Source organism: Mus caroli, unplaced genomic scaffold (assembly GCF_978045245.1).
Source record: "Mus caroli unplaced genomic scaffold, Mus_caroli_1 scaffold_4, whole genome shotgun sequence".
Classification (NCBI taxonomy): Eukaryota; Metazoa; Chordata; class Mammalia; order Rodentia; family Muridae; genus Mus; species Mus caroli.
In genome coordinates, this window is record NW_028227259.1 from 7,615,988 (window position 1) to 7,640,302 (window position 24,315).

The 24,315-nt window shown below is 40.4% G+C and overlaps 1 protein-coding gene across 3 annotated transcripts in view; it reads left to right on the plus strand.

The window, feature by feature from the left end:
• The window catches only part of Reln (reelin), a 444,727-nt gene that overhangs the window by 88,607 nt on the left and 331,805 nt on the right, over window positions 1–24,315 (plus strand). The window contains exon 2 of one of the 3 annotated variants that reach the window (XM_085836457.1): window positions 4,341–4,437. The exons of 1 other annotated variant lie outside the window; for it this stretch is intronic. The gene's annotated coding sequence lies outside the window, so the exon portion shown is untranslated. The remainder of the gene's footprint in view (window positions 1–4,340; window positions 4,438–24,315) is intronic. One more of the 3 variants, XM_085836458.1, reaches the window with a different exon arrangement.

Here is a 24,315-nt window from a genome sequence, read left to right on the forward strand (position 1 = left end):
AACACTTGTCATCAGGCTTGGCAACAGGCATCCTACTGCTCAACCACATCAGACCCTGTTATATTTTGTTTTATTTTTTTGAGACAGGATCTCTCACTCCCCTTGGAGCATGAAGATTTGACAGTGTTAGCTAGACAACGAGCCCCTGGCATGTTCCTATTTCTACTTCCCTAGCACTGGAATTATAACATAAAACCACACAAGGCCTTTTACTTTTTATGTGGAGTCTGGGGAATCCAGACTCAGGTCTCCATGTTTGTATTCCAAGCAAGCACTTTACTGAGTGTTCTGATCAACATTCCAGTTTTGTGTAGTTTGAGGAAAGAACAGAGGTGATGGGACTGTCCTGATGCCTCTGATACCTGAATGCAGTAGGGAAACCCTGGGACAGGAGGATTGAGAATCTGAGCAGTTCATTGCTAGCGACTGTCTCTCGGTGACCTTGGTACATAAAAGCATAGTGATTCATGCCTTGCTGAGTCCTCCCAGAAGCCACTGGGCTAGTGACTTGTGTGTAATGAAAGGTAATGAAAGGTAAACACGGTTTTCTTAGGACACTGCTGAAGATGTCAAGGTAGGGACCTGGGAGAGCCTTCATAGCTCCAGTGCTTGTTGGTAAATCCAGCCACCCATCATCTTCCTTTTCACCAAAGATATGACAACATATTCTAATGAGAGCAAACAGACTGCTCCTTCCCGACCGACACTCCTCGAATGTCCTTGTCTAGACTGTGTTAGTCTCATGTCTGACCACAGAAGCCTCTTTATTTAGCCAACATCCAGCTCTTACTTTCCCATCCTATATGTCCAGCCAGAGGAGACCACAAAGCCAGAGGTGCTACACCCACCATTCATTTTCATTTTTTTCCACGGGAGTCCTGGTCTTCTCATAGCATTTGGATGTTCATTGTGTATAATTTCTCATCTCTGTATCTCCTTTCCGTTTGGCATCATGCATTGTACCAGGAACAGGCTGCTTTCTGCACCTTTTGGGCTTCCTCACTCTGCTTCGACTGCCCAACACATTACCTGGTACAGGGGTTGAAAAGGAAAGACCTTTGTTTAGCTCACAGTTTTAGAGGCTGGGATGCCCAGAGGCAGGCACTGGGTCTCAGGATTCACAGCAGAAAGCTGAAGACCTGGGGGGCAGATAATAAGAGGGGACTGTGCATAGGGGGAGTCCTCAGAGGTGGCCGATTGCAAAGGGAACAATTTTCACTTGGTCGTGTCTTTCATCTTGCTCATTTATTTCCTGTTGATTTGGAGACAGCATGTTAGTATGCCTGTGTAACAGTCTTCTCACAGTAACCAATCAAGATGGCAGAAAAGGGAGCTCACTTCCTCTCTAGGACCTCATCACATCTCAGTTCTGACACTGGAAACCAAATCCTGACATGACTTTCGGTAGTTACTGGCTACATTCAAACCGTAGCACAGCTGTAATGCCCAGGCAGGCTGCCTCTGTTAGGGCTCCTCACAGGGCAGTCATCAGTTCCCTACTTGTTGGGATGGTGTAAATGGTTAGTTTGCTGGGATGTAAATGCTCTAGATAACATGAAAGCGGATTCGGAATCCCATCCCAGCTCCTCAGCAGCTGCCTTGTGAGGTTGGCCTGCTGTCTCTTTGACAACCGAATTGCTGAATTTGACCCAGGAGTGTGAATAGCACCACAGAATTCGGAGCAGCTATTCTGTTGATTACTAAAGACTCCTAAGCAGTCCTCTGGGCACAGACATCTGAATATAGTGGAAAGTCACCTCAGTTTGGTCTTCATATTTCCTTTTGAATGTTTTGCCTTTTATTTGAATATTTTATTTGTATTCAACTTCATGAATTTATTGGTTCCTATACTTACTTTTTCCTGTCCACTTTATGGATTGCTAGAAAACAAGGTCAAAGGTGGCAGCTGCCTAAAATTATATTCTCCATAGCATCTAGTATGAAGGCAGGTACATCATGAGTATAGAATTATCAGCAGTATACATACATCCTTACAGAGACTAGGAAATTATGATGTTGCACTGCGGACTGATAACTCTCTGGTGACCTTAATTGTTACCACAGTTGTTGGTTCACAAACAGCTATAGCTGTTTCCTAGATAAGATTGTAACATTATGGGATTTGCTTAATTAGAATTACTTTTTCTGGTCTGAATATCAAAATGACTTTCATGTTTCCACAAAACAAATAAGTCACCGTAGCTTAAAATCAAGATGTGCATTAATTTGAACATGAAAGATAATCCCCCCGATTGAAAGAGGCTAATTGGGGTTAGCTTCTGTTAGTGCAGAATCATAAATGGCTTTGATAGATTTTTTAGCATATGGATAAATCCCTTTTTCAAACTTCCCATGACGAAGACTGTCTGTAGTTGATATCCTTTCAAGAATTTGACGAATAGCAGAGAAATCTTATCATGCCTAAATGTTTGTTCATTCCCTTTTGATAGGGATAATGAATTCCCTCCACCATTAAAGAAGGGTGAGCAGAATACTACAGAACAGCTTGGAGCTGCTGTTTCTCCCCTTCCTTCTCCTCTTCCCACTTATTCCCTTTTGTCTTGAAGAGTGACACAGGCAAAGGACACTGCTTTCTAATTGTAGTCACCATCCCCTACTTATTCTTTTGGCTCTGCTCATGAATAAAACTCATCAAGTCACGTTCTCAATATTGGTGTTGAAAAGGAGAGTCACTCTTTCCTTTTCTTTAAAGCCTTAGTGTGGCATTGCATCTTCTTTTTTTTTTTAATTTTTTTTATTACGTATTTTCCTCAATTACATTTCCAATGCTATCCCAAAAGTCCCCCATACCTCCCCCCCAACTTCCCTACCCACCCATTCCCATTCTTTTGGCCCTAGCATTCCCCTGTATTGGGGCATATAAAGTTTGCAAGTCCAATGGCCTCTCTTTCCAGTGATGGCTGACTAGGCCATCTTTCGATACATATGCAGCTAGAGACAAGAGCTCCGGGGTACTGGTTAGTTCATCATGTTGTTCCAGCTATAGGGTTGCAGATCCCTTTAGCTCCTTGGGTACTTTCTCTAGCTTCTCCATTGGGAGCCCTGTGAAACATCCAATAGCTGACTGTGAGCATCCACTTCTGTGTTTGCTAGGCCCTGGCATTGTCTCACAAGAGACAGCTCTATCTGGGTCCTTTCAGCAAAATCTTGCTAGTGTATGCAATGGTGTCAGCATTTGGAAGCTGATTATGGGATGGATCCCTGGATATGACAGTGTCTAGATGGTCCATCCTTTCATCACAGCTCCAAACTTTGTCTCTGTAACTCTTTCCATTGGTGTTTTGTTCCCAATTCTAAGAAGGGACAAAACTTTGTCCACACTTTGGTCTTCATTCTTCTTGAGTTTCATGTGTTTAGCAAGTTGTATCTTATATCTTGGGTATCCTAAGTTTTTGGGCTAATATCCACTTATCAGTGAATACATATTGTGTGAGTTCCTTTGTGATTGTGTTACCTCACTCAAGATGATGCCCTCCAAGTCCATCCATTTGGCTAGGAATTTCATAAATTCATTCTTTTTAATAGCTGAGTAGTACTCCATTGTGTAAATGTACCATAATTTCTGTATCCATTCCTCTGTTGAGGGGCATCTGGGTTCTTTCCAGCTTCTGGCTATTATAAATAAGGCTGCTATGAACATAGTGGAGCATGTGTCCTTCTTACCGGTTGGGACATCTTCTGGATATATGCCCAGGAGAGATATTGCTGGATCCTCCGGTAGTACTATGTCCAATTTTCTGAGGAACTGCCAGACTGATTTCCAGAGTGGTTGTACAAGCTTGCAATCCCACCAACAATGGAGGAGTTTTCCTCTTTCTCCACATCCTCGCCAGCATCTGCTGTCACCTGAATTTTTGATCTTAGCCATTCTGACTGGTGTGAGGTGGACTCTCAGGGTTGTTTTGATTTGCTTTTCCCTGATGATTAAGGATGTTGAACATGGCATTGCATCTTCTATTAAAAGAATTTAGTGAAAATGCCTTAAGTTGGTCACATTGTAATATGGTTATGTAACCATATTTTCTTTCTTTCTTTCTTTCTTTCTTTCTTTCTTTCTTTCTTTCTTTCTTTCTTTCTTTCTTTCTTTTTTCTTTGTTAATTTGTAAAGGTCTTTATCTTCGTCCTTTCCAAATGAATTGGCACTTAAGAATGTTTTCCCACTCGTTAATTTTTGTGTAGCGTGGAGTCAGGTGTGGACCAATGATGAGAGTACACATTGTCAACCCCACAACGGACTAAGCGATAGTGTGGCACCTTGCACTCCAGCAGAGAACACATCATTTATTCTGTCCTTTATCTTGTAACTTTATTTCTTAAAGCTGCATTTTCATCTGGCATTTAGAAAGCTGCTATGATAACACAGAAATGGGACTAGCAAAAGAGGAATGAAGATGAGGACAGGAGAAGCTTAAAGAGGTGAGTGAGGAAAAGATCATTAAACCAGTTATAGGAGAGGGGAAGGTGGAAAGATGAAGGTGTAGTCAGGATAACGGAGATTTTCAGAATGACTGCTGATGTCACAGTGACCATGTCACAGTCACAGTGACCATTTCAGGGCTTGACTCACAGCTTTGTAAATGTTTGTAATTAGTGGCAGTAGAAGTGGACACATTTAAAAGAAGACAATTTGTAGGACGGAGAGGCAAGACCTGGGCACACATAGACACAAATCAGAAGTAAAGCTATAGGTTGGGAGGTCCTCTGTGGCATGGATCAGAGATAGGCCCTTCTATGTAGGCTTCCCTTGCTTCTGTTTTTGGGGTTCTCTATATTTTTGTCCATATAAAATATTTAATTACGATAAAATAAAATAAAATAAAATAAAAGGTTTATTTAGAGAGCCATGATTGATGGCCTGGATGATTGTTTGGTTCATTTGTGAGATTTTCACAAACAAGGGAATGTGTTGCTTTAAATACAGTATTCTATGAAACATGGTTCTGACTTTGCAAAGTCCAGCATCTAGTATATCAGACTGTGCTTAGCATATCTGATGCTGTCTGCAAACCATTGAAAAGTTACCATGGGTCTGTAATTTGCCATGGCTTCATGAGAAATCTTATCTCTGGTCTATGAGAAAACTGCTAAGGATGAACTATCCAAGTGGAGTTAATCGCTCATAAATCTGATGCTTCTGCTGGGATAGCTGGAGCATAGCTGATGCTCCAGTTGACTTCTGAAGGACAATTATGAATGGCAGGTAGGTGGGGGAGGAAAAGGAATATAGACAAGAAGGGTACTCTGTGGAAAGCTGAGACACAGGATACAGTAAGATATATTCCAGGGACTTGGAGTAGGTCAGCAATATTCCGGACAAGGCAGCGAGGAACAGAAATAGACATATGTGAATAGAAGCATGTTGTTAATTGCAGGAAGGATGTTTATAGAAATAAGCGCATGCCAGATTGTGAAGGGTCATGTTTATTGGTCTAGAAAATACCCAAAGCCTTTTCTCTTTTGAGTAAGATACTGACAGCTAATGATGCTGAGAAGGAACATTTGCAGGAAGCAAGAAGGATGAGATAGAACAGTGTGACTCAGAAGAGGGGGTTCCCCCAGCCTTCACAGTTGTGGAGCTGCTTCTGAGCAGCACAAGACCATCAGGGTCCAACAGGTGTTGAGGTGAAGAGAGGTAAGGAAAGAAAGGGATCCCTTAGGTTCAGCCATGAGGAAAGATGGCCAACGACCTTGGTAAGACCTGTGTGGGTAGAAGCAGGGACTAGGTGATGATGGGCTGGTCACAACAGGAAGTGATGCACTAGAAGAGAAAGGCAAGGGAACAGTCAGGAGAATACTGACACAAATTGGTCAATCTGTTCATGGTGGAGAAACCTTGGCATAGCTAAAATAGCCAGTAGACAGGAGTCCTGATGGTCTGGATACTAAGGACTAATAAACATTCGGAGTGGTTCGGCTACTCTGATATGGCCATTACACATCCTACATGTATGGGAGCAACACACTGTGCCCCATAAATATACAAAACTACTGTGTATCGCAAATAGAAACATAAGTGGTGTCTGGTAACCTTTGTCTCAGCATTTTGGAGGTGGAAGCTGGGGAACTGGAAGTTCAGAGTGAACAGGAAGTGTCAGGCCAGCCAGAGACACATGGAACACTATATCAAAATAAGTAAAGAAATGAACAATGAGCAAGACGTAGTCACCGTGTCTTACATTCCAAGGTGAATACATGGTAGCCTAAGGAGTCAGTACCTGATCTCTCGGGTCAGGAGGCTTGAACGGGAAGGAACAAAGCCTTCATCAGTTCCTCGTCAGCAGGACTCATGCTTTCTCTTGACTGCTGTGTATGTGATGCTAATGTTGGCTATGGTGATCAAGGGGATTTTCCCTACAGAAATGAACAGTGTGTATATATAACCTATAATTACATCATCTTAATTTTACTACATCTTTACATATCAATTACATTGTGACAGTGAGTCATAATTTGTATTACAGATGGCCTATAAATAAAAAGATAGGTAAAAATAGCTTTGCAAATATGAGAGTTAGGGGAATGACACCCAAGGAGGCTCCCCCTTCTCAGAGGAAAAGAAAAGGGAGAGAATGGGGGGGACCTGTGTGAGAGGGAACTGAGAGGAGATGGGTGGCTGATACTGTGATGTAAACTGAATAAATTAACAAACATGTGAGTTCCTTTTCATGTTTAAAGGTCTAGTCTGTGTTTTAAACCTACAGTTACTCACAAATTACACCTAAACGTGTAAGTTTTCCTACCAGAATGTGTTATGTCCCCTTTCTGATGTGAGGGCAGATGGTAGAGTCACCTGCTTCTTAAGCTCACTGTCTGTCATCTAGAACAAATACAGACGAAGACAAATGGTCTCAGCATTGGTTACCATTAGGGAAAAGTATCTTTATATGTCTGTAGCTTTTTATTTCAGTTGGGGTGGGTGTTGGGAGGTCTCTCTCCTTTGAACACACTGTAGTGTTACATTCAGCTTGTAGAAAGTGCACACAAAGCAACTTTATATTCTTTCTTTTTTTTTTTTTAAACATTGCAATGATACATAGGTGAGGAAAGTGGCTCAAGGGAAAGGGATTAATATCTGGGCTGGAGCCATTGTACGTGGAGAAGATCAGCTTTTTGAAAGATGTTTCATTTTTCCTACCGATGTCCTTGGTTGTCAAATGCTGAACGTTAGAAACACATCCAAACTAAAACTGGCCTGTGGGAAAGACAGCAGTCAAGGTTACAGACACATCAGAAAACAGTGAGTTATCCCACCCAGCCGCAGCACCTATGATGCTACCAAGTGAGGCAAGCGCCCATGTTGCCAGCTGGGCCATCTGTTCCCGCTGCAGCTCTCCTGGTCAGTGCGGGGCAGGAGACACCTGTCACATGCATTTGCATGTTGCAGAAAGCATAGTTGTTGGTGTTTGGCAGGTCAGACCCTTCTCAGAATCAGAATGAGACAAGTGCTTTGGCACTGGATGGCTGCATATGGTCCAGCATCCTTCCAGGGGGCAGTAGCAGTGTGGTTGGGCTCCCTCACTGTGGTGGACAATCTCAGCGACCCTTGATGAAACATCAGACCATAAAGAACTAAGCGGTGCTCTCCCTACCTATACTAACAGTTGGCGCTGCCTGATGTGTTAAACATGAGCAAACGGGATAGTAACAATATCACTGGAGGTAGCTAATAGTGACATGTCTATTTACCTGTCTTTAGGTACTCATGTGTGTTGTCTCTATCCTATAAATCATACTTCAAAAGAGAAACAATCTATGGAAATTGAAACTAGAATTATTTGAGTGACTTACTCCATATCTCACAGGCAGTAAACTAACATCAGATTTGTAGCTCTTAATCTCATGATCCCAAGAGCACCATTTTGTCTTTGAAAAGGATGTGGCTGATGGCATTTTGTACATTCTTTAAATTCAAGGTTATTAAGACACTATTAACGGCAGTACTAGTGAATGTTAAGATCTCAGTCTCAGGTGTATTTTGTTATTAAAAGCCTGCATTTCGTCTGGATTTCAAATCTAGTGTCTGGAAATAGAAACAGACCCTGGATCATTTGCCTGTTTGCTGGGAAAGACAAGCAATGGAAGATCAACTTCAAATTGATCCATAGTCAGAAGCATTGATTATGCTTAAGAGACAAAACTGACAGGTTTTTAAAGGGGCTTTGGGAATTTACCTTGCTTGAAGACAGGAAAGCAGACTTGATGCCATGTATTTGTTGAAAGCTTGTATTTAAATACCTCATCCCCATCCTGGGTAGAAATGTTTGTATTCTTTTGATATGTGTGTCAGAACAGACTCTTTTCTGCTTTTGGGGATAATGGTGGGGTTGCGACTGGTTTGCTGTATAGCCTAGGTTCTCCTCAAACTGGATGGGCAGGCATCATCAGACAGCATTTTAAAGTAAGGCATGACATTTAGTCTACAGAGTGTGCTGAAGCCTGCAGTGGGAGGTGCTCCTTGCACCCGTGTCTAGTCAAAGCCACTTAAACAGTGATGCTGTTGTATAGCAGGGTGACATTTCTCAGGAGCAAGCATGAGATATGCGCACCTGGAAGTTGGAAGAAGGGGTCAACCCCCGCCCGCAATTGATATGTACCTAAAAGTTTTTAAATGTATCAAAGTAGATAGCAAAGATACAATGTTGAAGAAATCTTGTTTACAAAGATCAGGGTAACTATAAATGTTGGGGCACACAGGAAAGGGCTGGGGTGGTAAATTAGGGCGGGAAGAATGATGAGGGCTGGGGTCTGTAAGTTAGGGCGGGAAGAATGATGATTTTATAGTAATGAAATTTGGGGTCCAGGAAATAAAAGAACCAGCAGGGCTGGGGGTGCTGAGGAGAGTGTGACATTTTTCAGTAAGTAAAAAACATTAAGAAGAAGGCTAGGATCAGCTCTGAGCTCACAGGCTGTGATGGGAGTTGAGGTTTGAAATGGTTTTAACTGGTAAGTCATACAATCAAACTATATAATGGTTCTTCTGGACCCAGAGTATAGGGAGAGGAGGAGGCTTGGCTAGAGATTAGGAATAGAGCAAGAAGACTAGGACATAATCCAGGGAGAAATGAACCAAGGTGGTCATCAGTGGGCTAGGGAGGCATCATATTTGCACGTGATCTATTGTGGTTCAGGCAAGATGATCCTGAAAGATAATGCTTCAGTTTCTGTCCTGAGTATACAACCTTCACTCTGAGAGTGAAGACATTGGGAAGAACAAGACAGACAAGACAGCTTGGATCCTCATGTGGAAGTGTGTGCTATACAATGGAAGAAGCTCTAAAAACTTGTGGCTTAAGACACATCTAGGAATGAGCTGGTAAAGCTGCGATTTAAATGAGATCACTTTTCAGGAAAAATGGAGAAGAGAATTTCAGTAAACTGAGGCTTCCTGATACAGCAGATGGATTAGCAAATGCCTCTGAGAAAGGTGAAGGGAAAGGGGGGACATTGGGTGAGAGGACTTCCAAGAGCAAGAGGGAACAGCTCTATAAAGGGTAGAGTTAGCAAGTTGAACTGTCCAGAAATCAAAACAAAATCTAAGAAGGGCTTGTAGGACTTAGCAACCTGAAGGTTGCTGGTATCCTAGTTAGATAATCCACCTCAAAAACAATAAGTGGAAATGACTAATTTCAAAATTAAAATTTAAAGCTTGAAATAATTGGTTTTAACTAAAATTATTGCATGAGTTCCAGTTTATAATTTGATTATTTTTCATATTTTGAGTCAATTTTCAAAAGGCATTAGCATCGTATGGTATGCATTTGAGAAGCTTTTCTAGTTGAACATTTTAGATGAAGATTAGTAGGTCACATATTCACACAGTGGAGATAAAACCAGCCATGCATCAGGCTTTATCCTATTAACACTCCATGTAATTATAATATGAAAGATTACTAGTGTCAATAGAAGGAACAAAAGTAGTAAGACCTTAATGATAGTAATCACTTATATTTAATAGCATTTTATACTTACATGTACAGTCAAAGATGAACAAAACCATGCACTTTGATAAGTACTTTTGGAGAGAGAGGTAGTATCTGATTAAGGAAATCAACACTGTATTTACTTGATGTTCAGTGCTTACAATAGTAAATCCCCCAATTAACACTCTATGACTTTATCCTTTCTGACGTCTCTCTGTGTAGAGCTTTTCGCAACTTGTTATAGTGGACTCCCACCCCCCAACACACACAACCGTGGTTTTTGTTTTTGGTTTTTTGGTTTTTTTCTTCTTAATGGTAAAGCAAACACGTCTCTGGAAGCTTAAAATGGCATAACAATCTATCTTAAATTGACTTGCTCGGTGGACTGCGGTTCTTCCCATCTCTCTGAACAAGTTAGTCATATGGAGATGTCTGTAATGGTCAGTTGCTAGGCAAAGTGAAGAGCTGAAGCCAGGGCCATCAGTCCCTTAGGATACATAATCAAGCAGCAGACATGACCCTGCCCCTGCAGCAGCAGGACCACAGTGTGAATTCATTTGCTGTTTTCTTTTGAATGCTGCCTCAAGAATATGTGCCGGAAAGTAGCTTTTATGTGATTCTGTGTTGACTCTTGGGGCTTGTCTCTCACATGTACTTAAAATATGAATTATGCCCCAAGTCTCTTGAATCTCTTTGGAATCGTTCTACTCCAAGGAAATTTCATTTAGCAAGTCCCAGAGTGATTTCTGTTCATCAATTATGGAAGAGAGATTCAGGGTTTTGAGTTCTAACTGGTTGCAATTTTTGACATTTCCAGACTGTGCTGGAGAAAAAATCCCCAGATCTTTGTATGTTCTTTTTAAGATGGTCAGCTAAAAAGTCTGGGGTTTATAGCTGTTTTGTAGCTTTAACAAAGCATTTAAACTATGCTTGAGAAATGATTAATATCTAGCATCTTTTTGGAGTAACAACATTAAATCTTTGTTTTATGTAGTACTAGCCTATAATCAATTATGCAACAGTGTTACAAAGTGTAGTCTGTGTCCACTTAGAATTGATTGTTAAAATATGCTCCAGGGTGCTCACCTGTGTCATGGTCAGAGGTGTAAGTGTTGGTATGAACAATTACTGTTACATGTTGCAAGTCTAATTTCTAGTAATAGGAAAGTGATTGCAACATTTCTCATACAGGTGGCAGCATCTAAAGCCTCTGGTGGAAATGGCTGTGTACACCAGCAAGTAAAGCTAAACTCCACCCGGAAATCCATTTCCTTCTCCAAAGGAGCCGCTGTTGTGTTCTCTGTGGCGGGGATTGCTGATGTGTTTACCCTTCTCACTCGATTCTCAGTCATACTAGTTCACGTGATTGATTGGCTTATTTGTATGATATCATTCCAGTGTCTGAAATCTACTTGTATACCCAGCTTAGGCACAAAGACACCCAGAAAGGCTTTCCCTTGGAAATAAAGACCCAACTTTGAAGGTCTTTAATAGAGAGAATAGGATGGTAGTTTGGATGTTGAGGCTGGCTGTATTCCACAGACCCATATATAACTTTACTGGCCATGCACAGATCTGTCCTTAAAACGTTTTATTTTTAAAGACAAATGGTACAGTTCAAGGTGATTAGCCACTAATTGAATTGTCTAGCAGGCTGAAAATAACCAAAACTCTCAGAGGAAAGGAACACAGAGCATATTTCTGCATTTTAAAATCAAGAACCATGACGAAAATACAGTGTATTATAGGAAACATACATAGATATAATTTTTTAAATAAATAGATGTTAGTACCCTATTCAAAGTTTACCACATAACACAAATATGTATGGCTATGTATATCATATATGGTATATATCAGTGTATATATAACATATACCAATGTATATATAAAGAAAAAACAATAAAAATAAAATAAAAGCTTAAAATAATTATTGTACCACATTGTACCTAGCAGTTTGCACTTCTTGCTTCAAAACTTTAAGGTCTATACACTATACATCTCAAAATGTATACTGTTGTTAGTACTTCCAATCCTCTGTATATTGAGAGGGAAAGTAAAAAGTAGTTAATTTAAGCCAAATGTATAAAAATTACATTAAATATAAATACATTACTCTTAAAAGGCAGAAATTAGTAATCTAAAAAATTATCTAAAAATCAGGACCCAACAATATCCTGTCACACAGAAAAAATGCAGGTTTTAAGTGAAGGGAAAAGATTTACCATGTAAATAACATGTACAAGGACCTAATGAGCTTGCAGTAATATGTCAGATGTCAAAGCAAAGATAATGATAGAAGTTAAAAGGGAAAGCCGGCTGAGCAGGACAGGGACACATCAGAGAGAGTAGCACCCATCCTAAGGGACATGAAGTAACTGCTCAGTGAAACCTGGGCATTCTTAAAGAAAGATGCTGAAGAAATGAAAAACTCAAAAACCCAAGCCAGAGATGTAAAAGTGAAAAGAGTTCCATCATACATCAGGCACACACAGAGACACTGCTGACGATCTCGGTGGTCAGGGACGGCTGCCGGCCTGTGTTTTTCTGAAGAGTATTCTGGGATGACCTAAGTATAGATCCTGTGATAGCTACTCACAGTGACTTAGAAGCAGTCTTTAGTCTGGTTTCTGTACATTTTTAAATAACAAGATGTAGTACAGTCTGCTTGGTTTATTTTGATGTGAAGTTAGGTTTAGATAACATTATTTTGTCTTTTAAATATTTTTGTTTATTCTCAAGTACTTTGTGAGTTGTAAAAATACTGACATTGGCCTCAAATCTTTCTTTGGATGGCCAATGAGTCTACCAGTCCTTTATTTTGAGCAGTTTGAGGGTGAGTTCTCAGTTGGTTACTGGCTTCTACTTGACTGATTAGAAAGAGCTCTGTGTGCTTAGGCTAGGGGTGCAGGTGGCATCTCCTGGTGAAAGGTGGGGTCTGCTCCCTATTCGTGTCCCTGTGGGGCACATTCCCACTTATGCGTGAAGGTGGCCTTGGGGTGCCTTTAGGGAGGTCCTTTTTCCCCCCTCAAAACAGAGCTTTGAATTTTTTCAGGAGCTTGGACAGAGCAGGAGGGCACTTGGCGCCAGGAGGAGAAAAGGCTTTGAAAGGGGAGGAGGGAGGACATAGCTGATGGATTTGGCTGACTTCACAGCTTTGCCGAGGGTTGACTCGGGTTCAGAATATGAATTAGGCAGCTGCTGATTGGTGCACATTGTTTTGTCACAGAAAAAAAGGGAATTTGGTAGATAGTTGTTCTCTTGTCTTGCTACTCTGTGGAATGAAATCGAGAATAAATCTACTTGCTTGTTATGACATACATATTGTAGCTGTTCCATGTCAAGGCACAGACTGAATTCATTGATGGCCCAGAGGAAAATGTTACAACCCCGGAGCACCACCAGGGCTGTTTGGTTTGTTGTTGCTGTTTGTTTGTTTGTTTGTTTGTTTATAACATTAAGAGGTAAGAATTGTAAGTCAGAAATGAACTTGGACATTGAAGTTGAAGAAGCACAGATATTCTTTATAGGGTTTTTGGGTTTTCCTAGTTGAATTTTTATTCTTTCCTGGCTGAATTATAGTAATTGCATAGTCAGCTCATATATAAATCTAGCACATTTTAAATGGCTTATAATATATATTCAAAAACAAAATAGTAGCATGGAGTCTTCATATTGTCTGCCCAGAGGACACATAACAAAGCTATGTGTGACTTTGTTCTTTTCCACCCAGGCAATGTAATGAACTAATCTTTCTCTTAAGGGCTGACATTTTGGAGGACTATTACCAAACTGGGAAATCGAAATGATCTGGCTTATCGAGTTTCTCTGTTTAAATGAAGGCAATGCCTCATCGTTTAAAACCACTGCGTGCTACAGTGAGTGCCAATAAATAACATTTATTTTCTAACAAGATCCACACAGCAATGTTCAGTTAAGCTGCTCCAGGTGAACATGGCACTGCTGCTGCCACCTGCCGTGGAGCACCCACTGACTCAGTCGAGTCGCCTTCTGGGCCCATTGTCTCTAATACTGTGGTTTACGCTAGTATACCTTATGTGTCTCTGAGAGTTATTTGACATTGATACACTAGGGAAAATTAGGCCTAGGCTAGTAATTTCTTCTCTAAATAATTAACAGCATCCTCTGGTTCTAAGGACTGAAAGGATGTATGTTAGGGATGGGATGAGGCTGTAGATGATAGGAAAATGTGCAGGAGATTTACTTACACATGTTTGTTTTATCATGATCATATCTTCTGTGGTTTCTACTGGGAGATACATTTTATGTTTTGTGTAATGAGTGTACTCTCTCATAGAATAGTGAATGATATGTGTATTGGGGTGTTTGCTTTGCTAGTAGTTATGCTTAGTGTATTTCCCAGTGCCTGTGGAGCCTATAATGGCAATTACTTTTATTTAAAATATGAAAAATAAAATGAAACAAACTACTTAATACAATATTCACTTTAGTTATATAAAGGATTTTGCTGGGTCTGAATAATTTTAGGAATAGAATTGCAAGTTTTAAGGAAATATAGTTTATAAGTGAATAAGTTGGGTTGTTACCAAAGCTGTGCCTGCTCTGACAGAGAACCAAGGCTGTATTTGCTGCAGAATCTGCTGGAAAGCCGCTCTGTAACTGCACCACAGCCAGGCTTAGCGAGGACACACAGAAAAAGCAGACCTAGGAAGGGTTTTTTCTCAACTTTATCAGCCTGTTACTGTTTTACACATGCAGTGCTCTTTGTGTGTGCTGAGAGAGAACTCAACACTGTAGGCGGAATAGGCTGACCATATCCCATTCCCAGAACCAACTTCAAGAGAGAGACATTTTTAAAAACAACAGCTATTTTTTGCATTGTTGTGGATTTCCATTTATGAAGTATTTGAGTCCATGATTCTTTGAGTCCATGATTCATATAACATACTACCAGTTCAAGTTGGTGATATTAACTGGCTTGCTCTACATAGCTTGCTCTTACAGAACCCAGGACCACCAGCCTAGGGATGATATCAACCACAATGGGCTGGTCCCTCTCCCATAAATCACTACTTAAGAAAATGCCCTAGAGGCTTGCCTCCAACCTGATTTTATGGAGACATTTTCTTAACTGAGATGCCTTCCTTTCAGATGACTTTAGAGTGTATCAAGCGGACATAGCCCAGCAGAGTGCTTTGATGAACTGGTGGAATTCACCTGTGATGCATCTGGATCTGAACTTTGTTTTTAGATTGTCAATGACTGCTTCCTGCTTCCGTTTTTACAACTGTTCTGTTCAAGTCACATATTTCTTCAAGATATGTGTGTGTGTGTGTGTGTGTGTGTGTGTGTACATACATACATATTCATAGCAGCTTTATTTATAATAGCCAAAAACCGGAAACAACCCAGGTGCCTCTCACCAAAGAATGGACACCAAAAATGTGGTTCATTTACACATTGAATACTACTCAGCCAGCAAAACAGGATATCATGAATTTTGCAGGCAAATGGATTGGAACTTCAAAATATTTTAAAATTTCAACTCAGTTTTTGTTGACTTTTTTCCTATTTTCTATTTTTGCTTTTATTTCTCTCTTTCTGTTGGCTTTAGCTTGGTTTGTACTTTTGCTTTTATTTACTTAAAATAAGTATTTTACCTAAGGAAATCTATCTCCCTCAACTGTGCACGTGAACCTGGAGGGCATTATGCTAAGTAAAACAAGCCATTCTCAGAAGGAAGGGCAGTGCCTACATAATTCCTACTATATGCAGAATCTAAAATAGCCAAGCTCAGTGAAACAGAGATTCAAATAGTGGTTGTGCCAGGATGGGGCAGATGGAACTGCTGTCTGTGTGTGTGAAGTTTTCAGAATGCAAGAAGACTTCTAGTAGGTTCTAGAGATCTGCTGTCCATTAGAGTGCAGCCTGTAGGAAACAGTGCCATATGACATAGTTAATAGTACTGCACCAGTCTTAATGGGTTTTCAAAAAAGTCAGTGTCATTCTGGGTGTCCTGATTGTAGCGTAAAGTAAGCTTTTTTTCTGATGCCACAGGAGTGTGGGCTTGAGACGTCAACAGAGTAAGACTGGACCTGTTTCTTTAAATTGGACCGTATATGTGTTTAAATTATGAGAATTCAACTATGCTTGAGAGAGGAGAATAAAATGAAGTAGTGTGAGTAGACACAAATCCCCCCACACACACCGTACATACCACACTACACACACACATACAAACCCCACCCAACTGTGTGGAGGAGTAAACTTTGTGGCAAATACATTACATTTCGATAAAGTTATTTAAGAACAAAAAGAGAGCCAGTCAGATGGCCAGTGAGCAAAGTACCTGGTACCAAGGCTGATGACCAGAGTTCAATCCCAGGAACCCCACAGCTAGAGGAGAGACTGAGTCTTGCTTACCGTGGTATACAGGACACACACGTGCATGAATAAATAAATGTCAAGATATTTTAAAGACAGGCAGTAGAAACATGGAGGAAAGACATTTTGAATTTTATGGATGCTTATGGTGTGTTAGCACCTCAGCTTTCGTTTTAGTTGTCATGTTTGGTTGAATTCAGTCCACTGCATGTTCTGTAATATTTGTAGGAAGTTGGCCAGTAATATAGATCAGAAGTAGAGTACAGGCCCTGTCCTTGTAACATGACATGAGATATTTGTTCACAGCACTACATCATATGGCCCATGTTTGCTTGGCAATATCTATTGTTGGATCTTTGAGCAGTTCTAGTTTGTTGTCTTTTTTTCTGTAAGTAAATGGTATTCACAAAGCAGCTAGTAAATTTATCAAAACAGGCTGTTGAACTCCAGCCTCCACTTCTGGTCCAGTGAATATTAGGTGTAACCATCTCTGTCTCTAGTGGCAGACACTGAGAGCAGGGCTTGAAGATCCAGATTTCTAATGGGGAAAAAAGCCCTGCTCTGCAGTGTGTGCCAGTTTCCGTGGTGTGCGTCTTCCCATTACAGCCAAATTGCAGCTGCCAATGCGATGCCACTAATTCAGACTTGGAGAGAGATGTGTGCTTGGCCCTCAGGACTGGCCTGCCCTACAGTCCTGGGGGGGCTGATTCATAAAGTTGTTATGAAGATTTATTTGGGGGTGGGGGGCAAAGTATAGGTCACAGAATAAACTGCAAAACTGGTTGTCTTTACTGATTTTATTTCTCTGTGTCTCCCCCCTCACCTAAGAGTTCCTTATGTTCTTCATTATGCCTTTGCCAGCATCTAAGCACTTAGAACTCAGTGCTATCAGAGGACCCACAAAACAGTGTGACTCTTCACTGCCTTACTCCACATAATAACTGGCTGGCTACACCGTGTAATTAAATAAAACTTAAATACCTTGAGTCCCTAGGGAGCACAGTGTATTGATGCCTCTGCTTTTCACAGAATACATGGTAGGGTGAATATTAACTGTTTTGCAAACTGAGTATAAAGTTGTTTGGAGGATTTCTCTAGTCTTGTCATCATTAATTGCCTACTGCTATTGCTAGAAACATCTGGGGAAAATTACAAATTTCAATTTATAGTTATGATATAATGAATGACATATGCCCAGTTCAGATTATTATAGCTAGGCTTGCATATTTAAAGCCAATAAGACAAGTGATTGCCGGCATGCCTTTGGAGGATGGGGTTTAACCATTGATTTACATAGATTTGATATTTTATTCTTGGGGATTTGAGGAATGTTTACTGCTGTCACTGTACACATTGAAAAACTTCAAGTTCTCTTAGCTTTTTATGCTGCCCCCTGGGCCCTTAGTGTGATGTCTGTGTAATTCTTTCTTCTCTAGATCTTACAATCGCCAAAACTTCTTCCACTATGTTCTGGGTTCTGTCTGTCCAAATTTGGAGACATTCCATAAACATTTTTATAATTGCATAGTTAGGAATATGAATTAGGTAACAGTTAAGTTGCTTCATTATGAGGGATGTAAAGAAATTAAATGTATTGTGTGCCAGTTGTTTAAAAAACTATGCAGTCAGCTTGCATTGTTTTTAATCATGAGATCAAATGTGACACTTACATAGGATTCCACATGAGCAGAGCATCCTCATAAAGAAATGGGCAGCCTCACCAACCACACCAACACCAACCCTGCAGTCAGCGTGTACAGTATGCATCATTGACTCACAAGAACAAAGCATTTCATTTCACTTATTTTTCTATACTTTCTCAAAAGAAAAAACAAACAAACAAACAAACCCACCATTTTACAGGAACAAGATTTCCCCATAGTTCTCAGTGGCTGTCATACAGTCATGAAAAGTTGAGACTACCAAATAGAGGCATTTCCTTCTGGTTACTTTCCTGTATCCTCTGTGTAAGCCTGTGCTCAGCCCTCCATTGTGGACAGTGAAGTATCTAAAGCTCCTTCCCCTTGAGGGCTAGCATTCATTGCTAAGGCTGGTTAGTGACCACATCATTATTCATCAGTAAAGAAGATATTCAGCCCACTGCCGGTGTCTGCTCTAATAAAGCACACTAGCTGCTGGTGCCGTGCTTCTGTAGTGTCTCATTTATTACAGGGCAAATAAGCGTGGTGATTCAGCAAGGTGTACCACCACAGCTCTGATACAGGTGCGGAAGGAAATGTCCACATGACGAGCCAGAGAGCATATACCCATAGCACAGTTATATATGCTGGTGCTTAGGATTCACAAGTAAACAGTTTGAACCCCCCACCAAAGTGAACTTTTGCAATACCCCTGTGAAATTGTTATAGGAAATTCAGGCCTATATAATCTAAACAACCATGCCAAGGTCACTCAGCCATGCAAGAAGCAGAGATAGAGGCTACCAAGGTCCTATTCCAGTTGCACACTCTGTAGCCATATTGAACACCAACCAGGCATACACACACACACACACACACACCTCAGGTTAATGACAGGTGACATAGAAGGATATTTAAGGAATTCCCAAAGAAAGAGAATAGTTAGGTTAAATGTCACTGTGCTGTCAGGATGTTAGAAAAATGGCTGAAGTTGTAAAGCATGGAACCAGAAGCTCACTGGAGCCCTGAAGAAGGAGCTTCTCTTTCTGCCCCTGGTGACTGGCTTTCCTGGAGCAGAGCAAGTGGCTGCTGTATTTCTCCCTCTTGGTACTTCAAAGCCTGTTTACCACCCTGAATCTGCCTGATGGGAGTGGTGTTTAATGCTCTGCCTGTGGGTTCTCTAAGGAGTTCTTGACATCAGCCACAAATCCCCACTCAGTGCCCCGGCAATGCGGCCACACTTCCCACCTGTGCTCAGATACAGACCAGCCATGTGGCTGGCAGATGCTCAGCCTCGGAGAACAGCTCCACAAACTAGGAGCTGAATTCCCAGCTCTCTGCAGGTCCCATTCTCCGCTATTGGAATTGAGTTTGTTTGCAAATCCCTACACATTCGGTGAGGCTGTTTTTACATGCCTGACCACTGGATGAAGAAAAAAAGACAATCTATTTAAAAGGCAATTTACATTTTTTAAAAAGCTGGATGGCGGAGTAAGCTACTTACACAGGCTCCCTATCGACTGTTTCTCTTTCCCTTTCGGTAAAAACAAACAACAAAAAACAAAACAACTACATTTAAATATAATATAAATAGTGGTTTCTCCTAGCTATGCATTTAAATTTTAAAAAGTCAACCTCTTGCACATAGTTATAAGACACACACACATAAAGTATAAATATACACATATATCATATATGTGGTATATATAACATACACATATATACTATAATATAAGTCTAAGCATTTTTCTTATCAACAATTTGTTCTATATAAGGGGTAACACAGCTAATTGTGCTTCCAGATCACCAGTGAAAGTGACTCTCACTATTGATGTTTCCAGACACAAGAACTTCTTCCTGTATGACAATCTTGTGTGCCTGTGGATACACATACATGCGGGAATGTGTGCTGGTGTGTGCAGGTCAACCTGGAGCACCATTTCTCAGGCACCATCTGCCTTATCTGTTAAAAGAATCCTGCTCTTTTTTTTTCAAAGCATCTCAAATTACACCTAATAGTTTATTGAACTCACAAAATAGTTTATAATTCTTTCATGATGTTTTTGCCTTTTCAGTAACTAGCCTCCCATTGTCTCAAATCCTGTAAGACATCACTAATACTTACTGGCAGAAACCCAGCACTCTCTCCAGAGAGAACACAGTTAAAGAACTGTCTCCAGGCAGACCAACCTAAAAGTCACTCTGCCAGACAGACACCTGACACATTCTCTGACACTCCCTGGATAGGTACAGTGGAGAGCTGAGGCCATCAAAGCCTTTCATTTTCAGACTATCACAGTTATTCTTGCTGTCTCCTTAGTGACCCTGGGGGATAAATTAAGGACCGGACAGTTGTATCAGGGAATCTCTTGATCCTTTAGCCTATCCCTGGCCTGCTGAAGACCCTCAGGTGGCTTTAACCACATTTTTTTTTCTTTAACTGTGTTCCTCTATCAGTAACATTTTTTTTTTCAAAGAGCTTAGCAGGTTCTGTTTGTTTTATAATGACTTTCTTTGTGTTGCTTGTAAAATTATGTTTTATTTTGATTTTCTAAACTGACAGATAAAGTTATTAGATTTTCAGAGCATGTGCATGCTTATTTTTACTCTGCAAATTATACGAATATTCTAACATAGCACTTAGGTATAATACTTTATTTCCAACCATAAAATTATGAATAACTCTTTTAAAACAGGGGTGATTGTCTTCTCAATTGCATACTGTAAAATTATTCCAAGCCTATGCCTAAATTTACTTTTCTCAAAGTATATGTAAAAATTATATTAACTTTATGCCTTAGTTACTTCTCAATTGCTGTGACAAACACAATGAGACCAATGACTCCTAGGGGTGTTTATTGGGGTTAGAAAGGATGAGGTCATGGCCACCATCATAGGGATCATAGCAGCATACAGGCAAGCACGGTGCTTGGGCAATAGCTGTAACCTTATGTCCTGATGCACAGGTACAAGTTAGGGAGTGCTAACTGGGAGTGATCCCCAACCACATGCCTCCTTTAACAAGGCCATTCTTCCAAATCATTCACAAACAGTTATGCCAGCTAGGGACTAACTCCTCAAACAACGGAGTCTTCTCATTAGAGCCACCATGTTTTACCAATAACAAAAGAGGTGTGGTATATGGTTATATAATTACATTAAAGATAAAATGTTGATAAAGCTTAAAAGAAGCCATGTTATAAAAAAAAATGATCATTTGGATTAATGCAAAGAACTGAGTGAGGAATAAGGTTAAAAATCCAGTCATTATTAAAAGAAACTGAGATTTTCATGACATGGCCTGGCTGTTGCAATTCTGAACTAATAGTGTCTGTGGTTACCTACACAAGACCTGCACAAGACCATGCCAGCCAAAAGTTTGACAGAGAGTGAGTGGTCTCTAGGCCCTGCCCATTGCAGAGGAGTTGTTGTCAATGAATAGTTGTAGGAGGGAAGAACAATTATGCTTTTAAAATAGCATTTAATGACTGATAGTTTTTCCATGCTCCTGTGCACATTTGGGTAGGCAGCACTGGCTGGGCTTAGTGGGTTATAGGATAACATGAAGTGAGGAGGGAGCTGTTGGATGGAACACAGGAGGAGTTAGAATGAGAAAATAGGAATCGATGTGATCATTTCTAATTATATAGAGTATGGAATTAAAAAAAAAACTTAAAATGAAAGGTTGAGGGGAGAAAAATTTAATCTAACAAATAGTTTGCCTATAAAAAAAAATGGAGGTGGAGTGGATCTGGGTTCCCAGGGGGATGGGGGGAGACTGGGAGTAGTTAAGGGAGGGGAATCTGCAGTTGAGATGTGTGAAAAAATGGTTAGCACTGCAGGTTTCAAGTAACTCCATATTCAAATAATACCCAAAGCAGTGTAATTCAAGTCATTATTCTCTTCAGTTTATATTCTCTCTCTCTCTATTCTCTTCAGTGTAACTTCAGTTGATAGAGTTCATTTGCTTCGTTCCTCATTCTCTAATCTATCTTAAATCTGAAAACCAAGAATATATTTGTAATCATTTAGATTCAAAGGGGAAAACATACATTTTTGAGATTCAGTATTCTAATTGTTGACATAGTGAAGCATGAATTTTAATAAATCTTAAATGGAAATGGTGAAAAGTGTTTTTTATGTGAAAAGCGTTTTTTCCTTAAGGTAGTATTGTCTCACTCAGGAAATACCTAGGTACTGAGGGTCTGGAAAACATGAAAATACTGAAAAATGAGTGGAATACATTTTTTCGTAAATCTTCATTCATTGTTACTGCTTTCTTGCTCAGTTCTGGGGTTGAATTCAGGGCTACGTGTCCATGATGGCCAAGTGCTCAACCACTGACCTACATTGCCAGCCCCGCTAATTCTTCCTTCTGGTACATAATCTGCTACTGTGATATATAGTAGTAAGTTCTTACAGTAAATTATATTACAATACATATTTTAAGCTATACTTCTTAGTATTGTGTGTGATTTAATTTGCTACTCTAACATTCTTTAATGCATCCATAATTCTATATGAATACAAATATGAGTACTGAACAAATGCCTTCACCAAAAAAAAAAAAAAAAAGGATAGAAATGGGGCCCTATCAATTAGTTCTATGCAATCTATCCCTGTTAGTTTTGCCTTGACTGTTCTAAAGTAGATGGCTCTTTCTGAAAAAGCATAGCATTATGAAGAAAACAGAAGCAGACTACAAAGTTTGGTTATTCACTTACCATGTAATGATTTGAGGGATGGTTCAAAATCAGTAAGACCAAATCATTTGTCTTAAGAACTAGCATAGCAAGGGAGTGAACTATGGTAGGATTTGCATTTAAATGATGCTGTAGCAAGATGAGTCTGGCTTTGCTGTTGGAGCAGATTAGCCTGAATCGTATCTTGACTTGAAGGCCACGTGGACCAGATAGCACTGGTGGGTTAGTCTCCAGGCTGATCTTCAGCAGTGGAGGCTGTTCTCAAACTTGGTTCAGCATTGCCTTGAAAACAAGAGAACAAAAGAACATAGAAGTTGCCTATCTTTTCTTATTGCTTCATCTAGGAAATAGTGCATTGCAGTTCTGCTCAGATTCTTTTTTCTTTAATTGAATATTTTCTTTATTTACATTTCAAATGTTATCCCTTTTCCTGGTCCCGCACACACACCCTGGGAACCCCCATCCCACCCCCCCTCCTACTTCTATGAGGTTGTTTCACCCACCCATCCATGCACTCCTGCCTCCCTGCCCTGGCATTCCCCTACTCTGGGGCATCAAGCCTTCACAGGACCAAGGTCCTTTCCTCCCATTGATGCCCAACAAGGCCATCCTCTGCTACATATGCTGCTGGATCCATGGGTCCCTCCATGTGTACTCTCTGGTTGGTAGTTTAGTCCCTGGGAGCTCTGGAGGGTCTGGTTGGTTGATGTTCTTCCTATTTTCTGAGAAACTACCAGACTGATTTCCAATGGGACCTCATAAAATTGCAAAGGCAAAGGACACTGTCAATAGGACAAAACAGCAACCAACAGATTGGGAAAAGATCTTTACCAATCCTACATCTGGTAGAGGGTTAATATCCAATATATACAAAGAACTCAAGAAGTTAGATGCCAGAGAATCAAATAACCCTATTAAAAATGGGTACAGAGCTAAACAAAGAATATCAAAAGGCCAAGAAGTACCTAAAGAAATGTTCAACATCCTTAGTCATCAGGGAAATGCAAATCAAAACAACCCTGAGATTCCACCTCACACCAGTCAGAATGGCTAAGATAAAAAACTCAGGTGACAGAGTCAGAATGGCTAAGATCAAAAGCTCAGGTGACAGCAGATGCTGGCGAGGATGTGGGGAAAGAGGAACACTCCTCCATTGTTGGTAAGATTGCAAGCTGGTACAACCATTCTGGAAATCAGTCTGGCGGTTCCTCTGCTCAGATTCTATTGATGAGTGGTTGCAACAGCAAAGGGGCAGAAAACGTAGGGAACATATTAATTGAGCTATAATGCCTTGAGTGAAAGCAGGTACATGCTGGGTACCCAGCAGGAGTGAGCTTCAGTACCACGGACAGCTCCTATCGTTCCATTACCTCGATAGCCTGTAATATATGTTCTAATATTTTCTCAGAAGTGACTTATCTCACAAATACATTCTTAGACTAGATTTTGTGAGCAGGAGAATTCAGAACACATCCTCAACGAGGGAAAACCATGATCTGTGATGTGAAGAGTAGATTCAGAAGCATTTCTGAAGGAAGCTCTCGGAGATGAGATAGTGTATGTGTACTCTTGCATTCAAGTTTATTTGGCCCTTCCAGAGAGGCTGTATTTTGTCTATATGATTCTTTCAATTAGATTGAATTCTGTGAACCATGAATGAGGACA